The 20,399-nt window shown below is 37.3% G+C and overlaps 1 protein-coding gene across 2 annotated transcripts in view; it reads right to left on the reverse strand.

Annotated features, from left to right (window-relative positions):
- cacng5a (calcium channel, voltage-dependent, gamma subunit 5a) overlaps positions 1-12,425 on the reverse strand; it is a 76,200-nt gene extending 63,775 nt beyond the window's left edge. For both annotated transcript variants that reach the window (XM_082136999.1, XM_082136997.1), the window contains exon 1: positions 12,236-12,425. The gene's annotated coding sequence lies outside the window, so the exon portion shown is untranslated. The remainder of the gene's footprint in view (positions 1-12,235) is intronic.
- Positions 12,426-20,399: the final 7,974 nt, after the last annotated feature.

The raw sequence follows: 20,399 nt of genomic DNA on the forward strand, positions 1-20,399 counted from the left end.
GTAATGGTTCCTTTTCCCAGGGTCTTACATATGATCGAGTGGATGTTTTGGGCCTCTTGACAAAGAAATTGTGGGAGGTTGAGGCAACGGAGGATTTTCACGGATATAAAGTTCCCTGCTGAGTCTGAGTCAATGAGGGCTTGTGCTAAAATAGATAGGGTAGCAGCCGTAACTTATACATTCGTTTGTGTTAATGAGATGTAAGGTTGGATTTGGACTGCACTCACCGGATATCTTGGAGGTCTGATGGGCTCTGTGTTCGGGCCAATTACCAAGATCAGAGCCCTCTCCCCGGACAGCATGCCAAATAAGTTTACCAATTTAATCTATCCGACTTATTTGTAAGTGTGAACTCGTGAAAATAAGTATACATGATTTTGTATGCGTCACTGTTTCTCTGAGGGTGAGAATTGTCAATTTGCATAGGTTTGGGTGCTAGTGCTGGCTTCTGGACATGTGCAATAAATATACAGAACTGAAGACAATACACCTGAGGGAGCTGATACTTACATGAATACAGAAAAAGAGACCTGAATAGAAGACCAGTGCCAGGAAATATAAAATAGCCTGAACCATAACAACAGTATCAGTAGCATATCAGACCATGAAGAAACTAACAAATGTGAAAAAACCCAGAGTGTCCACAGTCAATAACAAGGCAGGTAACTGCCTCACAGAAGAGCAAGAAATCCACGGCAGGTGGATGGAGTACTGCTCTGAACTATACTGCCTTGTTATTGACTGTTCGGACGCTCTTGCTTACTGCTCCGCGCTTTGCTCTATCGCTTTTATATTTTCTTCTATATTTTTATAATTTAGCTCCTTTTATCACCTAATTTTAACTTCAGCAAATCAGCACAGTGCTCAAACGACAAAGTTTGGCTTACTACAAAAACGCAGAATTCTTCTACCCGACCAGCTTACATTCCGGGGAAAGGAAAACACAACTGCCTACAAGGATAAGAGAGAAAATGCCTCTTCTGGAATCTACTTGCTGCACTAACTGCCACAGACTTTTACAAAGGATTGCAGTTCTTGAAACAAAGTTATTTACGGGACCACCAAACCAGACGGAACACACAACAGAGCTTCGTCATGGACGCCCTCAGCATATAGCCGGTGAGTCCCATGAAACTAGTGCTCCTCGACAGGTAGAGAAACAAGCCGATCGACTTACAAATCGATGGCACAAACAGGGAGCGAGACCCAAAGGCACTCGAGACATCAGATTGTCACAAGCCTCACATATAACCGCAGTAGCATCCTCTACCCCAGATACAGCTCTGACAAGGATTGCAAACACTGGTCTCCTACCAACACCTATACATCTTGAGAACAGATTTGAAGTACTAATGAATGTAAATGAGGAATCCCCAAACGTGATGAATGTGATCGAACGCAGACTGTATCAGCCAGTAGCTAACACTGATGCTAACTGGCGCTCAAGGTCGAGCAGACAGCGGCACTCAGCTCAGAGCACAGCCGAGCCCAGGACTCTGATAGTGGGGGACTCCATAATCAGAAACATTAGCAGCAGGGTTACAACTACATGCTGCCTTCCACAAGCAACAACTTCTGATATAAACAGGGAACTTCAGAACATTCTAATGAAACATAAGACTGCAAATCGACTCATCATTCATGTGGGGAAGAATGACATTCATAAAGAGCAGTCAGAACTCCTTAAGAAGGATTTCAATGAACTTTTTGAAACACTTAAAAAACTGAAAGTTCAGACATTCATCAGTGGACCACTCCCAGCAAGAGGAACAAACAGGTTTTCACGGTTGCTTGGGATTAATACATGGCTGCAAAAAACCTGCAATATAAAATGAGTAAACTTCATTGACAACTTCAATCTCTTCTGGAGTCAGAGACAACTGTTTCATCAGGATGGCCGCCATCCAAACAAACTTGGCTCAAGAGTGCTAAAAGACAATATCTACTTCTCCCTCAATCATCCATCTGCAGTGTATGCCAATCCACTCAATCAGAACGGCACACACACACCTGGAGACAGAATGAATGACCACAGGACTTCACTTCAGAATGGACATGATGTTGACATATCACACAAGGACAATGATAACACCACTGAGCCACAACAACCTCTGCTCACGGACACCATCTCAGCTGAGCCCTGCCCACAGAGCTCATCACAGACAGACACATCAGAACTGCTCCAAGATTCAGCACCCAAGGACGACTTCCTGGAAAACAGCCAGGGAAGCCAGGACAGCATATTACAGCCTCCGATAACACCGGAACAACAGCCCCTTTCACCAGACACTTTTTCCCTCTCGCCAGCAACTCCACTTCTGTGCTTCTCACAGAAAATGGAAGAACTGGTGCATGCTGGAACCAGACTATCCCACTCTTTTGCTGCAAGCCCCCAGACATCAACCAAAAAACGTCGGGCACCGCTACCACCAAAGCCTGCGGGCCCAGATCACCCTCCCCCTGCCTCTGTGAGAGCTCTTCGGCCTCTGCCACAACGCCAGGGCCCACACCCTCCTCCATCTGCTCGAGGTGAACCAAAAACAACTGATACCAGCTCTCAGTGATGTGTGTCGGGTCCCCGCTTTGATAACAGTAACTTTCTCAAATGTTTACAGAACAAGCGGGAACCCAGTGTGCCTGTATCTTTATCTATTGCTGTTCTATTACAAGATAGAAAGTCTAAGGACTTCAATAGCCGTACAGCAAACTCAACTAATCTGGTGCCTATTGCACGTCTAACTAAGATTGGTGTAGGGAAAAAAAGTAAGACTGTTAAGTTAGCAATTTTAAACATCCGCTCACTTAAAAATAAATCACTTCTAGTCAATGACTTAATAACCACAAACAACCTGGATTTTATGCTTCTAAATGAAACCTGGCTAGAAGACAGCTGCAGTGCAACAATCCTAAATGAAACATCCCCTCCTAACTTTACTTTTATGAGTGTCTGCAGAGCTGTTAAAAGAGGTGGGGGTCTAGCTGCTCTTTTTAAAGATATCTATCAATGTAAGCAAATATAATTTGGGAACTACACGTCTTTTGAATATATGGGTATTGTGTTAAAAGGTGCTCCACGCATTTTACTCATCATTATTTACAGGCCTCCAAAATACTCTCCAGCCTTTGCTGAGGACTTTACAGAATTGTTATCAACAATTACCTCAGAGTTTGACTGTTTTGCCATTGCTGGAGATTTTAACATTCACATAGATAATGCAGAAAACAATATGGCAAAATAAATCAAAACTGTTTTAAAAACTTTTGATCTGAATCAGCATGTACATGGACCCACACACAATCGCGGACACACTCTAGATTTACTTATTAGTAAGGGTCTAAACATCTCATCGATTGTTATTAAGGATGTAGCACTTAGAGTTCTCAACGGGTCGGGTCGGCCCGACAAACCCGATGGGGCCCGCGGGTGCGGGCCGGGTTCGGGTCGAAAATATAAGCAAATGACTCGGGTCGGGTCGGACCTCGGGCTTAATCTTTTCCGCTCAGTAAAAACAAAAAAAACATTTATTAATCATCGCTGCTGTTCACCGTAAAGAAAGTCTGGCTGCTGCGTGCAACGTGCATCATGGAGAGGGGCGGGGGCAGACGCCGCTGCGTGCACGCCTTTAGCCTGGAGAAGAAGATGGAGTTGGTGAAAAGTAAACTTGCCGCAGGTGAATTCACCGTCGCTACTACAGCCTATATATTTAAAGTTTATTGTTTCAGTTGTTTGTATTGTTAAAAGGCGTGAACATTAAAGGTTGATTTGAATTCGCGTCTGCTGGTCATGATAATACGTGTATGAGAAGAAAAAAAATTCCGACGCGGCGTCGGGCCGTGGGCCGGGTTCGGACAGATAATTCATGTTGATGTGTCGGGTTACATCGGGTCCGGGCTTTAAAAGCCACGGGCCGGGTCGGGTCGGGTTGTAATTTTCAGGCCCGTTGAGAACTCTAGTAGCACTGTCTGATCATTTCTGTATTTTCTTTGATATATTGATCTCTCCTGCCATTGAAGCTAGATCTGTGTCTGTCAAGAAGAGATGCTTAAATGAGAACACTAGTGTACTATTTATGAAGGCTATATCCTTAACACCAAGCATATCTGCTGACTCTGTTGATTTTCTCCTTGATTCTTTTAACTCAAAAGTTAAAAGTGCAATTGATGATATTGCTCCTGTGAAAGTCAGGAAGAAGAGTGGCAGACAAAAAGCACCTTGGAGAAACTCAACAGCAGTGCAAAATATGAAAGACAATGCAGAAAAGCAGAGCGCATGTGGCGGAAGACAAAACTTGTAGTCCATTATAACATCTACAAAGACAGCCTTCATGCTTTCAATATGGAACTAGGCAAAGCTAGACAGACTTTCTTTTCAAATATTATAAACTGCAATTTAAACAACACACGCACTCTTTTTGCTACTGTAGAGAGATTGACAAACCCCCCAAGCCAGATTCCCAGTGAAATGCTCTCAAACAGCAAGTGCAGTGAGTTTGCTTCTTTCTTCTCTGACAAAATCAATAATATCAGAAAGGTGATCAGCACATCCTTGAGTTGCGCTGGGGTCAGACAGATCAGACCACCTGAGAAAGTAGTAACTTTGTCTGATTTCAAAAAAATTGATGGCAAAATTTTGGTAGAAACCGTACAGCACCTTAAAACATCAACATGCGCTCTTGACACACTTCCCACATCTTTTTTCAAAAGTGTGTTAAACAGTTTAGAAGCAGATCTTCTAGAAGTGGTAAATGCCTCACTTATTTCTGGGAGTTTTCTAAACTCCCTGAAAACTGCAGTTGTCAAGCCCCTCCTGAAAAAGAGCAATCTGGATAAGACCATATTAAGCAACTATAGACCGATCTCAAACCTTAATTCATAGGAAAGATCATTGAAAAAGTTATCTTCAATCAGCTGAACAAATTCTTAAGCTCGAATGGATACTTTGATAATTTTCAATCTGGTTTCCGACCGCATCACAGCACAGAGACAGCGCTCATAAAGATAATAAATGATATTCGCTTAAATACTGATTCAGGCAAATTATCAGTGCTGGTACAACTCGACCTCAGTGCTGCATTTGACACTGTCGATCACAACATACTTCTTGACAGGCTGGAAAACTGGGTGGGGCTTTCTGGGATAGTCCTAAAATGGTTCAGGTCATACTTAGATGGGAGAGGTTATTATGTGAGTATAGGAGACCATAAGTCTGAGTGGACATCCTTGACATGCGGAGTCCCTCAAGGCTCAATTCTTGCGCCACTCCTTTTCAACCTGTATATGCTCCCAATGAGCCAAATAATGAGAAAGAACCAAATTGTTTACCACAGCTATGCAGACAACACACAGCTGTACTTAGCCCTATCGCCTAACGATTACAGCCCCATTGACTCCCTGTGCCGATGCATTGATGAAGTCAACAGTTGGATGTGCCAAAACTTTCTTCAGTTAAACAAAGATAAAACTGAAGTCATTGCGTTTGGAAACAAAGATGAAGTTCTCAAGGTGAACGCATACCTTCACTCCAGGGGTCAAACAACTAAAAATCAAGTCAGGAATCTTGGTGTGACACTAGAATCAGACCTTAGTTTCAGTAGTCATGTCAAAGCAATAACTAAATCAGCATACTATCTAAAAAATATTGCAAGAATTAGATGCTTTGTTTCCAGACAAGACTTAGAGAAACTTGTGCACGCTTTCATCATCAGCAGGGTGGATTATTGTAATGGACTCCTCACTGGCCTTCCCAAAAAGACCATAAGACAGTTGCAGCTCATACAGAACGCTGCTGCCAGGATTCTGAGCAGAACCAGAAAATATGAACATATCACACCAGTCCTCAGGTCTTTACACTGGCTCCCAGGATTGATTTTAAAGTATTATTACTGGTATATAAGTCATTCAATGGCCTAGGACCTCAATACATTGCAGATATGCTCACTGAATATAAACCCAACAGATCACTCAGATCATTAGGATCATATCAGCTAGAAATAACAAGGGTTCACTCTAAGCATGGTGAGTCTGCTTTTAGCTATTATGCCAGCCGCAGCTGGAACCAGCTTCCAGAAGAGATCAGATGTGCTCCTACAGTGGTCACATTCAAATCCAGACTCAAAACACTTCTGCTTAGCTGTGCATTTACTGAATGAGCACTGTGCCACTGTTCGTCCGACTGTACTGTACTGTATTTCATTTTATTTTTCTAAACTGTTTTAATTATTCTTATTTCTTTTTATTATTTTAATTTCTTTTATGTAAAGCACTTTGAATTGCCATTGTGTATGAAATGTGCTATATAAATAAACTTGCCTTGCCTTGCCTTGCCTGCCTTGCCTTGCCTTGCCTTGCCTTGCCTTGCCTATACAACTACACGCTCAATGGAAATCCGGCAGTACTGACATATACCCAGATAAATAAAGACAGCCTTCCTATTCTACGAGAAGTAGTTGAAGCAGCAATATGATCTTTGAAGAAAGCAAAGTCAGTGGGAGTGGACAAAATTCAAGCTAAATTGCTACAAGCAGGGGGAGAAACAATGATCAATGCCCTTATCATTTGCAACAAGATCTGACAAAATGGGGAGTGGCCTACAACTTGGACTACTTATCGTAATGCTTCCTAAAAAGGCAATCTTCAACAATGTTAAAATGATCGTACCATTAGTCTCATTAGCCACCCAGTAAAGTCCTACTGAAGATAATACTGAAAAGGTTGGAATCTCAAGCTGAACATATAATCGCAGAAGAACAGGCCGGATTCAGGACAGGATGTAGTACCTCTAAACAGATTTTTAATTTAAGAATCATCTGCAAGAGGTACTTGCAACATCAGCAACATCTTTATCATGTGTTCGTGGACTTTAAAAAAGCCTTTGGCATGCAGCTTTGTGGGTGACCATGAGGAAGTATAACATCAGCCCCAACCTTATTAGATTCATCAAGCACCTGTATGAAAAGGCCACCAGTGCAGTCCTCCACAAAGGAGCCATTGGTAGTTGGTTAAAGACAACAGTCGGTGTACGTCAAGGATGCCTACTTTCTCCTACTCTCTTCAAAATCTTCCTGAAGCGCATCATGACTGACGCCTTGGAAAACCATGAGGGAACCTTCAGCCCAATCACAATCACTCGAAGAACAATCACAAACCTCTGTTTTGGAGATGACATTGATGGGCTAGCTGGAGAAGAAAAAGAACTGGCTAGCTTGGTAGAATGACCACCTGTGCCTATGGAACGGAAATTAGGGCTGAACGATTAATTGAAATCGAATCGCAATTGTGATTTGAAATGTTGCGATTAGCTAATCGCAAAAGGGTGCGATGTGGATGCGATGTGGATGCGATGTGAAAAATATGTCCCAGAGCAAAAGCATGACTGCCCTCTTTGTGTGGTATTCTTACTAAGCAACTGAGTGAGGGCACTTCTGTTCTACCCCATATAAGCTAACCATCTACTGGATAGAGAGTAGTGTTAATGTCATTAACGAAATCTATGACAAAAAATGTTTGTTGACGACCTTTTTTTTTTTCATGACTAAGACGAGACGAAGACGAGTTAAAGGTACAATATGCAACATTTTCTGCCGCTAGAGGGCGCTACATTCCAAACAACAACAACGGCGTAGCTTGATGACGATGTAAAGGAGCGTAGAATGATGGGAACTGTTGTTTTCAACTCCACCGTGGATGTAAATCAGTCAGACGGGAATTGAAAAATCATGTTCATGGATGTTCTATTTTTATAAATGTTGCGTTTAATGACATGCTTTTTGTGGCGAGGGGGGGCGTGGTTCAGCGCGGTCTGTAACGGGAGAGATAGAAACAAGACGAGCGGGACGTAAGTAGGTCAAGTGCAAATGACGAACACCTGTGTCTTTTTGCAGTATTATTGGCGTGGAGAGACCGTGCTGGAATCAGAGACTGGAGAGAAAATTGGACGCAGAGAAAGAAAACCGGTGGATCCGAGCTATCATTTTTGAACTGTTTTGTGCCGTCGCCACGGTGAATGCGTGTTGTGCGCGACTTTTGTTTGTTTTGTTTTATTTGAATAAAGTACGAGTCCCAGTCACGCCGACCCGTCTTCTTCCTGACTCTTGAACCTCATCACACTTTTATTTAATTAAAATGAATTAACAGTAAGAAAAGTAAGGTTTAATACTAAATTGGTTATCATAGATGTTACTGTATTTGTCGAATTCATTGTTGTGATAACGCTGCACAGTTTTACGTGTTCTAAACAATTGTTGTAAAAGTACATTCGAACATGCCCACATCATTTGCCAAAATACTGATTAATCTTTATGTATAACACATGCTATGTTTATTTACATGGCCATAAACACCAGACGTGATAAACAATGTCAATAAACTAAACACAAACCTAAAGCAATAATACTTTCCTTGCATAAACATAACTATTACCGAATGCAACATTTGGAAAATATCCAATTAAGCATGATTTGTCGACAGAACCAGCTGCAATCAGTAAATAATAATTGTGTTCCATAACGACAGCACGAAACAAGCTAACGTTTGTTGCTTGATAGACGCTACAACTATAACTTCCGCATTTGTCAAGGACTCCACGCAGTACGAGCGGAAACCGAGGGTAACGCGGATATGACGCAATTGACTGGCGACTCCCAGTTCCCCCCTGCTCTAACGCCCCGTTTCCTTGGTTAAAATCGCAATTTTCTCATTATTTAAAAATAGTTGGAAACATTTGGGATATTGTAAGTAATCAACTTAACAAAATATATAACACTGGCCTTGAGATTTTGGGATATTTTAATGCAAAATTCTTACATATTGTACCTTTAACACCAACATCATTATGTGACTAAATAAACATACAATATCCTTGACGAAAGACAAGACTAAATGTAGTAAAAAAAGAAATAAAAAATTAAACCAAAACCCCTCTTTGTGAAAAGAGAATTTTTTTTTTTCATGTAAATAAACAAAATTACTGTTTTTCACAAGCCGCTACGGCTTAAAATAAATGCTGCGAATAAATCTGCGATCAAACCTTCTCGATGATGAACTGCAATAAATCCAAACATGCATCTCGACTATAGCCTATTGATTGTGGTTGCTGAATAACTGCACTTTTCACAAGCCTTTTTTGCTCTCGTTTTAATAGAAAAACATTCAATTAATGGATTTATTAGATTGGATTTATTAGATTACTAGGAATTTCACTGTTTTAATTTTTGAGAGAAGTTTTTTGTTTTACCAGTAGGCATATGATAAATAGCCTAATAAGTCAGGAAACTAGATAAGGTAAAATAAACCATGTGCATGGGTTGACATTCTCTTGATTTGTGCTTATAGTTGAAAGTGCAATAATTCTGATGAATATACATTTCTCAAATGACAACAATCGTTATGATTATAATTTTGAGCAAAATAATTGGGATTATCAATTTAACCATCAATGCAGCATGACGTAAACTAGACTAAAATGCTCAGATATTTAGTCAACTAAAACTTGACTAAACAAAAACAGGACATGGTTGAGGAAATATGATAACAACTAAGAGTACATTTGACTCAGGACTGAGACAAAAAAAAAAAAAAAAGCTGACAAAATGAACACTAATAGAAAGGCACACTCCATTTGCTAGACTATAAGGCAGGGGTGTAAAGTTAAAGGCATGTTGTACTCCTTTAATTTAGAGTGTGTGCTGCACACTATTGAGAATATTGAGCTGAATCTTGACTTTACAAAATTAAATTGCAAATCAAATCACATAATCTGTCAGAAAATGGCATCAATATACACATTAAAGTCAACGGGCAAGTACTTGAGACCATACAGAATTTTAAGTACTTAGGAGCTATAGTCTCTGACAAAGGGTCCAGGCAAGAAGTTCTCGCCAGGATAGCTCAAACAAATGCTACACCGACGTGCCTTAAGCCCATCTGGAGAGACAAAAACAGTGGTCTTGGACTAAAAGTGAGATTACTCACAGCCGGATTACAGAGAAGAATTCAAAGCATGGAGATGAAGTGCTACAGAAGACTCCTGGTTATTTCCTATACACAGCAAGTCACAAACAACGAAGTCCGGCAGACGATCAATCAAGCCAGCGGACCATATGATGACTTGCTCGTAACTGTCAAGAAGAGAAAGCTGAGATGGTATGGTCATATCACCAGATCATCAGGCCAATCAAAAACCATCCTTTAAAGGGATAGTCCACTTTGAAATTAAATTTTGGTATGTTTTAGCTTACCTCAAGGGCATCCAAGATGTAGGTGTCTTTGTTTCCGCAGTTGTTTCAATTTTGATATTTTTAGGTCAAACCGTTCTTGTCTGTCAGTCATATAATGCAGGTCTATGGTCACCACCTCAAAGAGCATGCACAGAGAAGTCCAAATTAAACAATTCCCCATTGTAAGTACACATTGATGGCCTAAAAACAGGAAACGAGCGGTTTGTGTGAGAAAACGAACAGTATTTATATCGTTTTTACCTCTTGTACAAAACCACGTCCAAGTGATCTGCTTGCGCAGACTAAGCCAGAACGCACGCACACGTCACACACCAGGAAGCGCGCGCACCCTCAGATCACTTGGACGTGGTTGTGGTGTGGACTTTGAAATGTTGCAGGGACCTGTAAAAATCAGCCACAAATTATTAAATAAATTGTTAAATAAATGTTAGCTAGATTATGCTAATTACCTGCCTAGTGATGTATGTTCATGCTGAAATATATAATTAAATAAAAAAAATTTGTTTTGTTTTTTAAAACATCTGTTGCATGTCATGATGTGTATTGAGTTGGCTCAAGGTGATTTTTGTTTAGTGTTTCTGAATTCCAGTTAAGAGAACATAGTGACCATCGATGCTCCCTGGTTTTAAACAGTGAACGTTTCAGTACACTTGAAGAATTTTGCTACTGAGACAGCCCTTAAAATGGCTGACTCCCTGATCAGTGCTCGGATTACTAAACTAGGAAGCTGATTGAGACGCACCCTGGTATTTCTCTTCATGTCATTCACTGCAATATGGTCATAAATATGATGGATAAGTGGAAAAGTCTGACTAAAACAGATAAAGGCTATAAATTATGTTAACAAAAATTCATGCAATTTGAATATAATAACTTTAATAACTGCCAACATGCGTCACACCACGGCAAAACTACAGTAGATCGCTCAATTTGACAGAACAAGAGCACTCTCATAATCAAGAGAAGTTCATTGGATAACAGGATAAACTGGTGCCCCATATTGCCCTGGTTATATACGATACAAAACATAAGATAAAACATATGTTTTGGTAAAAAATATTAGTAGTTGTAATCAAGAGTGCATGTGGTGGTATATTATTACATGGACTATAAAATTCGGAATGACAGCAAATTACTTCAGGCTCTTGCAGGGAATCTGTCCTTGGTGCTGAATCTGTGAACCCGTTTACAACAACAGAATACACTGTGGCAGCCATCATTATTCTCCCTTCCGTGCACTATTGTGCATGTATTTTCTAATATAGCCTATATATTAGTCAGAAATAGATTATAGTCATTAAAATAGATTATTTAGATTATTGAAATTGATTATTTAGTCAGAAATTATATATATATATATATATATATATATATATATATATATATATATATATATATAATCTATTTCTGACTAAATGATTTCAATAATCTAAATAATAGTCAGAAATAGATTTTAGTCATTAAAATAGATAGATTATAGATTATTTAGTCATATATATATATATATATATTTATATTTATATACATACACACACATACATATAAATATATAAACATGTATTGTATTGTATTGTCATGTATTGATAGCATAATGGTTGTCTTCACTGAGGTGTTGTTTGTTTTGTAAAGACCTCTTATATGTTTTGCACTAAGGCTCCAAGAGACGCACTGTTTCACATAAGACACAGAACGACAATGATTCAACTTTAACTTCTGTAAATGCTGAGTCCATCTTTTTCTCCACCCTTTGCGCTTACTGACAAAAAAAGCACATAGCCCAAAAATCATTCCCAGCTAATGAAATCTGAGGGGGGGAAAAGTTTCAGATTTTTTCTCAATATAACAAGAAAATGTGGAAAACATTGATGTTCACTGGATTCTGAACGCGTCTTATCAAATGTTATAGTAGGTAGCCTACTTTAAATCTGCAAATGAGCCAAGACTAATCAATGCCATAAAACAACGCAAGCAATAGAGTTATATAGGCTAGTTCCACATACCTGCGCTGAGACGTGCCTGTATACCTCGCGTTCTTCAGTTCTTCTCTGATAAAGCGCAATAATGCAAACAAATGTTCAACAGCCTTTATCTCATCACAGAGAGGTTTGCTGAAGTCAGACGAACCTCTAGAACCATTCACACATGTTTATGGTGAGACGCGCCATTCAGCCTAATGTTGGTGATGCTCTAACATCCCTCTCCCTCTCTCTGCACGTCACTGACCGGTCACGGACTGACAACGACACAACGGCTGTGTGTATGCGTAATGTATGTTAATGTGTGTTATGCGTAACGTACTCCTGTGTTATTGGTTTTAAATATGCTGTAGAGTATGGCATGCTGTTCATGTATGTTGTTATGTTTTGGGGGATGTAGCCTATTTTGAGTAATGTGTTATTGTTGTAGCTTAGAGCCTGACTACTGGCATAACGTTACCATTTCTTATACCATTTCACTTAGAAAGGGTTTGTGTGACTGACATATAAAACAGCAAAACATCGTTTTTATTTTTTGTTTTTTGTTTTTTTTTATATTTAGGGTCCTTAAATCTGTGAATAATAACAAAAACAGCATGTGACCAGTAATAAAGTTACAGATCATTCAATAATCTAGATTTCCCCAGACCATGTCTGCTATTAGCACCGGGGCTTTGGAAAAAGGCTTTTGTGCACAATACAAATTGTGCTGGTCCATGGGCAGTCTATAGATGCACCATGCAGATTTAGGTGGTGTGGTTTGGGTATCAGTACTCTGTTGGGAGATTAATGTCCTGCTTCACTAATAATTAGATCACTTAAAAGTAAAAGACCCCAAAACACAGGCTTGTAAAAGTCTGAAATTGGACAGACAGACAGACAGACAGACAGACAGACAGACAGACAGACAGACACACACACACACACACACACACACACACACACACACACACACACACACACACACACACACACACACACACACACACACACACACACACACACACACACACACACACACACACACGGGTTTACTTTGTGGGGACTCTCCATAGACTTAATGGTTTTTATTCTGTACAAACTGCATATTCTTTCCCCTTACACTAACCCTATACCCCTAAACCTACCCATCACACAAAACTTTCTAAAAAAAAAAAAAGAAAGAAAACTCATTCTGTATGATTTATTAGCTTGTTTCCTCATGGGGACCTCAATTTAGGTCCCCATGGTGACACGAGTCCCCATGAGTCTGTGCGCATTCAGGTTGAAGTCTCCACTGGAATAGAAAAACATTTACACACACACACACACACACACACACACACACACACACACACACACATACACGTCTATATTACTAACAGGGGACTATCGCTCTACACTGGCCAAGAGGGGACTAGTGTTTCTGGTCATTTTGAAGGAACAAAAATGACATACAAAATTTTCTTTTAAGCTCTTTTTTCATAATATAACTTCAAATATGCATTTTTTTATTTAAAAAAAAACATGCCAAGTGGGGACCTGAAACTCTGAACGATCTCTATCTATACTAGTGGGGACTTGATAGCCTGCAATGGAGCTGTGTGTGTGTGAACAGTGAAGTGAACTGGCAGTGAAGTCTGCCTTCATTATGTAACTCTCTCTCTCTCTCTCTCTCTCTCTCTCTCTCTCTCTCTCTCTCTCTCTATATATATATATATATATATATATATATATATATATATATATATATATATATATATATAACCTATCAGTTATCAAAAAATTTTAAATACGATTTGTTTTAGGAAAGACCATTTAAATCTACAACGGGGTAAAAAATACAGACGGCCCGACGGCAACAGTTCAAAAGCAGAGGCGAGAATATCCTCTTATCATTCATAATATTATTTTTCTTATTTAACGCTCTCTCTTCATAGATACTTTCTATGCTTGGTTATGCAGTCCCTAACAATTTACTTGTTACTACTTTTCTTAATAATTTCTTCTGTACCTCAGTAGCAGTTCCATACCAACAAATAATACAGAATATCATAACACTTTCAATGAAAGCACTATAAAACATCAGAAGCTTTATGTTGTGGACATTACAGCAAAGTTATTGCTTTAAGAAATTCATTCTCTGTTGTGGCCTATTAATTAAAACATAATTTCTACTCTAATAAAATCAATAGACATGTCCTTATTTTTCTGTTTCCTTTGTTTCTAGGATGTTGATGTACAGAGAAAGTCAGTGTTTGAAATATTGCTCAATTTAAATGCAACCAAACATATGTCGTTCGTTACCATCCAACAGTGGACCTTTCTTTAAGATCTAATTCAAAACTTTTGAGTTGACTTGCTGCATCTGGTCATTTTGAAGAAACAAAAATGAAATCATTTTTTTCATAATATAACTTTAAAAAAAATTAAAATAAAAAAAAATAAAATAAATAAACATGCCAAGATTGAATCTCAACTCTGAACGATCTCTACCTATACAACAGTGGACTCACAATAGCCTGCAATGGAACTGTGTGTGTGTGTGTGTGTGAATAGTTAAGTATGTCTTTATTTTGTAACTATAAGTTATATATATTTATATATAGGCCTTCATAGATACTTTCTATGCTTGGTTATGCAGTCCCTAACAATTTACTTGCCATTGTTATGTGCCATTGCACTCACACATACATGTCTATATTACTAACAGACCAATGTCGCTCTACACTGGCCAAGTGAGGACTCAATGAACGATGTCTATCTATACAAGTGAGGACTTGAACAGTGTGTGTGTGTGTGTGTGTGTGTGTGTGTGAACAGTGAAGTGAACTGGCAGTGAAGTCTGTCTTCATTATGTATATATAGTATATTATATATTATGCCTTTTATCAGTCATAATATTTGTTTATTTTATTTAACACTTATTTTCTCTCTTCATAGATACTTTCTATGTTTGGTTATGCAGTCCCTTTAGGGTTTATAGGATTAATCAAACAGAAATAGCTCTTTAAGGTAACGATTTCAGGTCACTATAGTGACCTATATTTAGTATAGCGTAAAGCATACTTTATACAGTGAATAATGATTTTATTAATCAAAATGAACTTCGCGTCCCCAGTTGGATGGTAAAGAACGATACGTGTTTGGCTGCTTTGTACATTTCTTGCCATCACAAACACACTGTAAAGATTTTGGAGGTCAATCTCAAAATGTTATGTCGAAAAACTAAAGTGCAATAAATAATACACGCTTTAGGGTCTGTTTACACGACATCATTTTCAACTGAAAAGTGAAAACGTTTTGGCCGTTCATTTCAACGAAAATGTCATTTTGGGGGCCTGACAATGAAAGCTTTTGAAAACGAGTTTTTGTGAGCTCATCTAAAGTGAGGACTAGTTATGCCTTGTAAAGCATTTATAAAGGAGATTTAAAGGCTGTTAATATTTCTATGTTCTCTATCGTGTTGTGTTTGTTTCCTTTTTCTGTTTAGAATATAAATGAGTCTTTAAATCTCCTTTATAAATTATTTACAAAGCATAACTAGTCCTCACTTTAGATGAGCTCGCAAAATAGTGAACTGACCACTACTAAATGCTTTATAACTGCCTGAATCTACTACATTTACTCACACTTTCTAAGTGATCTTATTAATCACTGTAAACACCTAAATAACTGATTTGTAAATAATGCTATACTTCATTTAGAAATGATAAATTTATTTAATAAAGTATGAAAATGCAATTATTAAACACATTATAGATATGCTTCTAACTCAATAATACAGCGTTTAAAGGTGTATTTATAAACTGCTTACTAATGTCTGCTTTCTGAATTATGATTTATCTGTTTACCAATGCTTAACTAATGATTAATAGGATGCAGTTATTATAAAGGGTTACCATATATATTATATTATATTTCTCAAAATATAACTTCAAATTTGCATTTTTTTTTTATTAAAAAAAAAGCATGCCAAGAGGGGATCTGCAACTAAATGTTATAATTATAATGTAATTATTATTATATTAAGATATTAATAATGCGACTGATAGTATTGGCTGCCTATTAATTAAAACATAATTTCTACTCTTAAAAAAAATCAATAGACATGTCCTTATTTTTCTGTTTCCTTTGTTTCTAGGATGTTGATGTACAGAGAAAGTCAGTGTTTGAAATATTGCTCAATTTAAATGCAACCAAACATATGTCGTTCGTTACCATCCAACAGTGGACCTTTCTTTAAGATCTAATTCAAAACTTTTGAGTTGACTTGCTGCATCTGGTCATTTTGAAGAAACAAAAATTAAATCATTTTTTTCATAATATAACTTTTAAAAAATCAAAATTAAAAAAATTAAAAAAATTAAACATGCCAAGATTGAATCTCAACTCTGAACGATCTCTACCTATACAACAGTGGACTCACAATAGCCTGCAATGGAACTGTGTGTGTGTGTGTGTGTGAACAGTTAAGTATGTCTTTATTTTGTAACTATAAGTTATATATATTTATATATAGGCCTTCATAGATACTTTCTATGCTTGGTTATGCAGTCCCTAACAATTTACTTGCCATTGTTATGTGCCATTGCACTCACACATACATGTCTATATTACTAACAGACCAATGTCGCTCTACACTGGCCAAGTGAGGACTCAATGAACGATATCTATCTATACAAGTGAGGACTTGAACAGTGTGTGTGTGTGTGTGTGTGAACAGTGAAGTGAACTGGCAGTGAAGTCTGTCTTCATTATGTATATATAGTATATTATATAGTATATTATATATTATGCCTTTTATCACTCGTTTTGAAAACGATGCCTTTACCATCTGCATGTAAACAACATAAACGTGAATTTGTGAAATTGTTACGTCATTCCAACCCGGTCACACTAAATGCGTCTCTATAGCACACATTGTGTTTATTGTGCAATTTATACGTGCATATGATAGGCATGGGTGGGTTTAGGGTAGGTTTAGTAGTGGTGTGTAATATGTAATATGTATTATATGTTTGGTTAGGATTAGTTTTGTAGGATGTGTGTGTATTACACTCAATAAAGTGAATATATATATAAAATATATTTTCGCGTAAAAATTGCATGATAAACACAATGCGTGCCATAGAGATGCATTTTCATGAGATCAGGCAGGTCATGCACAAGTATATAACATGGTCACATGCGTACTTATCATCACGTGTTCACATGTTCATGAGTATTTGAGTTTTTTTTTTTTTTTTTGACAAAGTAAGAAAGGTTTGGGGTGTGCTTTTAGATGGGCCTTTAAAATTTGACAAACAAATATCTTCAGTAACTGGATCTAGTTTCTATCAACTCCGTCTTTTGTCTAAAATTAAACACTTCCTAACTGACAAAACACTAGAGATGGCTGTTCATGCTTTTATTACTTCCCATTTAGACTACAGCAACTCATTGTATTGCGGTATTTCCAAGTCACAAATCGCTCGCCTTCAACTGGTCCAAAATGCTGCAGCAAGATTTATTCACAAAAGTAGTAAATATAATCACATGATGATGATGATACATTTTATTTATATTGCGCTTTTCTGCTTTACATATAGCCTCACATTCAAGCTGGGGGCAAGCTGGGGCCAGTTGTACTGTTAGAGGGGCCAGTTTAGACCTTATTGTTGTCATATCATTTTCTGCACTGCACTATAGGCATTAACAGGCAAAATACCATGATTACCAATCATTCAACAATGTATTTGCATTGCCATTATATTTTTTAAATTTGCATTACATATTCAGAATCAGTCACATTAACTGCATTCTACGATTTTTGTGTTTTTTTTGCAAAAAGATCAGCAAATTCATCTAGATTTAAGGCCTTTGCCCTCCTTGACTCAATACTTAGAACACCTAAATTGCTTAATCTGTCATCTGACATTGTGGACCTGAGATAGGTTTTCACCAGCTTTAGTGCATACAATATAATATACAATTAAATTATGCTTATTTTAAATGTATTGTGCAGGCTAGGTATAAAAAATATAGGAAAAACCATGATAATATGAAACGCTTCAAAACAGAGCGCACAAAGCGCGTATGCGCATCGCGGGTGCAGAATGATGTGCTCAAAGCAACATGGAGTCACAGTGTTCAGCGCTGCACAAGTGCGCATTTAAAAGTTCACGGCACAAAGCGAAGAAATTTCGAGCGCACAAATCCTAGTGTAGCCTATATCTGTCCAACAGTTTATTGATCATTTGTTTCTTCACATAGTGAAGTTTTAAATTCCAGTTATTGTGCGTTTGATGCCGATTCATAGTCCTTGTGGTGTGAACAGGCACACGGTAGCGAGTCGTTTTAAAACAGCAACAAACATAAAATACAAATACACAAAATAAAGTCATTTTATGCAAATCCACAGCCTTTTATCTACAGATCAAGCATTATAATGTGTATATATCATATTGGAGAGAGTTTTACCGTGCATATATAATATAAATTAACATTACAAAAGTTAATGATAGTACATTTCAAATACCTAAAAATTGACAATTAAGTGATTTTGTTCGAGTCAAAAATATTACTTAACATTAATGAACCAACGGTACACATTTTTTACTTTAGCAATCTTATGGGTTGTGGTCTCTCAGACATTGGCAGTAATAAAAATACAATAAAAACATAGTTTCCCTTTGGACTTAAATTACATATCTTTGTGGTATACGGTAGAAATATTGCACATTTCAGTCTAGCTTAGGTTTTTAAAATAAATAACACAGTCTTGGAAATAATATGTAAGCATGTGCAAATAAGCCTGTATAGTAAATCAAGTTCTGTTGGTCTTTGTGTTTAAGTGAGAAATTAATTCATTTAAATTGAAAGATCTCAATGTTTATAAGATCTTTCAATTATGTTTAACAGTTTTGAGCGTATAAAAGAGTGTATAAAAATGGGCTCTGAGTTTTGGCAGTGGTTGTGTCTAAGTGAAATATGTAGTTTGGAAGATGTAGTCACTGAATGCATTAATACAACATTGAATGACACAGACATTTGCAACACTTCTACAGTAATACCGTAGTAAAATATTTTCAGAATCTAAAAATTTAAATACTATCAAAACAATTAGATGTAGCTGAACACATACAGGTATTAATCTTTCAGTTTCATCACCATCTATAAAAAGGGGAAACTTGGGGGAAATGTGTACTGTACTGTAAACAATGACCATGTGACATAAAATGCTGTGAATTCTGAACAACAGAAAACAGCAGAAATATGTTAGAATTCTACCCGTTATTTGTGTGTTTTTTTATTTAAAGTGTGTTTTTGGGGGGTAAAACCTTTTCTAGTGTTCTGGAAGATTGAGTTGATCTGAGAATGAAGTTTCAGTGCATTTTGAATGTGAAATGAACTGCTGTCAAGCTGTAAGTTGGTTTGGAGAAGATATCATGGTCTTTTAACCTGACATCATTTAAGACATCATTTAAGACTGTGGTATAAATGATTGAATGATTTAACCATAACTCATTACTATCCTTGATATTCTAAAATAGGTATTTTTCATGTGTATGTAGACTAGGGTGTGTGATATTGAGTTGTTGCACTTCCCCCCCACACGCAATTTACATATCAATGCAGGAAGGCCTTAAAGGCCAGTGTTTTTCTTAGGTGAGAAAACTGGCCAACAACCCCCAGAGTAGTGTTACCAATATCTGTGCAACTTCTCAAATACACTAGAATAAACTAGAGAAAACGCTGGGATTTACCCTGCCAAATTTATTTTGTAAAGTTTTCTTTTGTAAAAATGTATTTAAAAAATAAATAAAACAAGAATTACACTATCTACTGTTCACTGCAGTTAATGTTACATTATCCACGTTTACAATACTGTACAAAAATATGAAACTGAGATTAACACTTGTATAGGTGTTTAGTTAAATATATATTTTTTTGTTTTTGTTTTTTTTAGATTCAGAATTTAAATATTAGGTTTTGAACATCAGTTTTGATTAGAGAATGTAAACATCTGCAAATTGGCCTGTATAGAACATAAATGTCTGTTGGTGTTTGTGTTAAGTTAGAAATAATTTTTTTTTTTGCCAAAGCAATAATAAATGATCCACAGTTTGGCTCACATAAGCTCCGTTCACACAGAGATTCCGGAAAATACACCTTGCACAATTCTGAAATCAGTATTATATATTATAATATAATATTTAAATATAAA

Source organism: Leuciscus leuciscus, assembly GCF_965113295.1.
Source record: "Leuciscus leuciscus genome assembly, chromosome: 14".
Taxonomy (NCBI): Eukaryota; Metazoa; Chordata; class Actinopteri; order Cypriniformes; family Leuciscidae; genus Leuciscus; species Leuciscus leuciscus.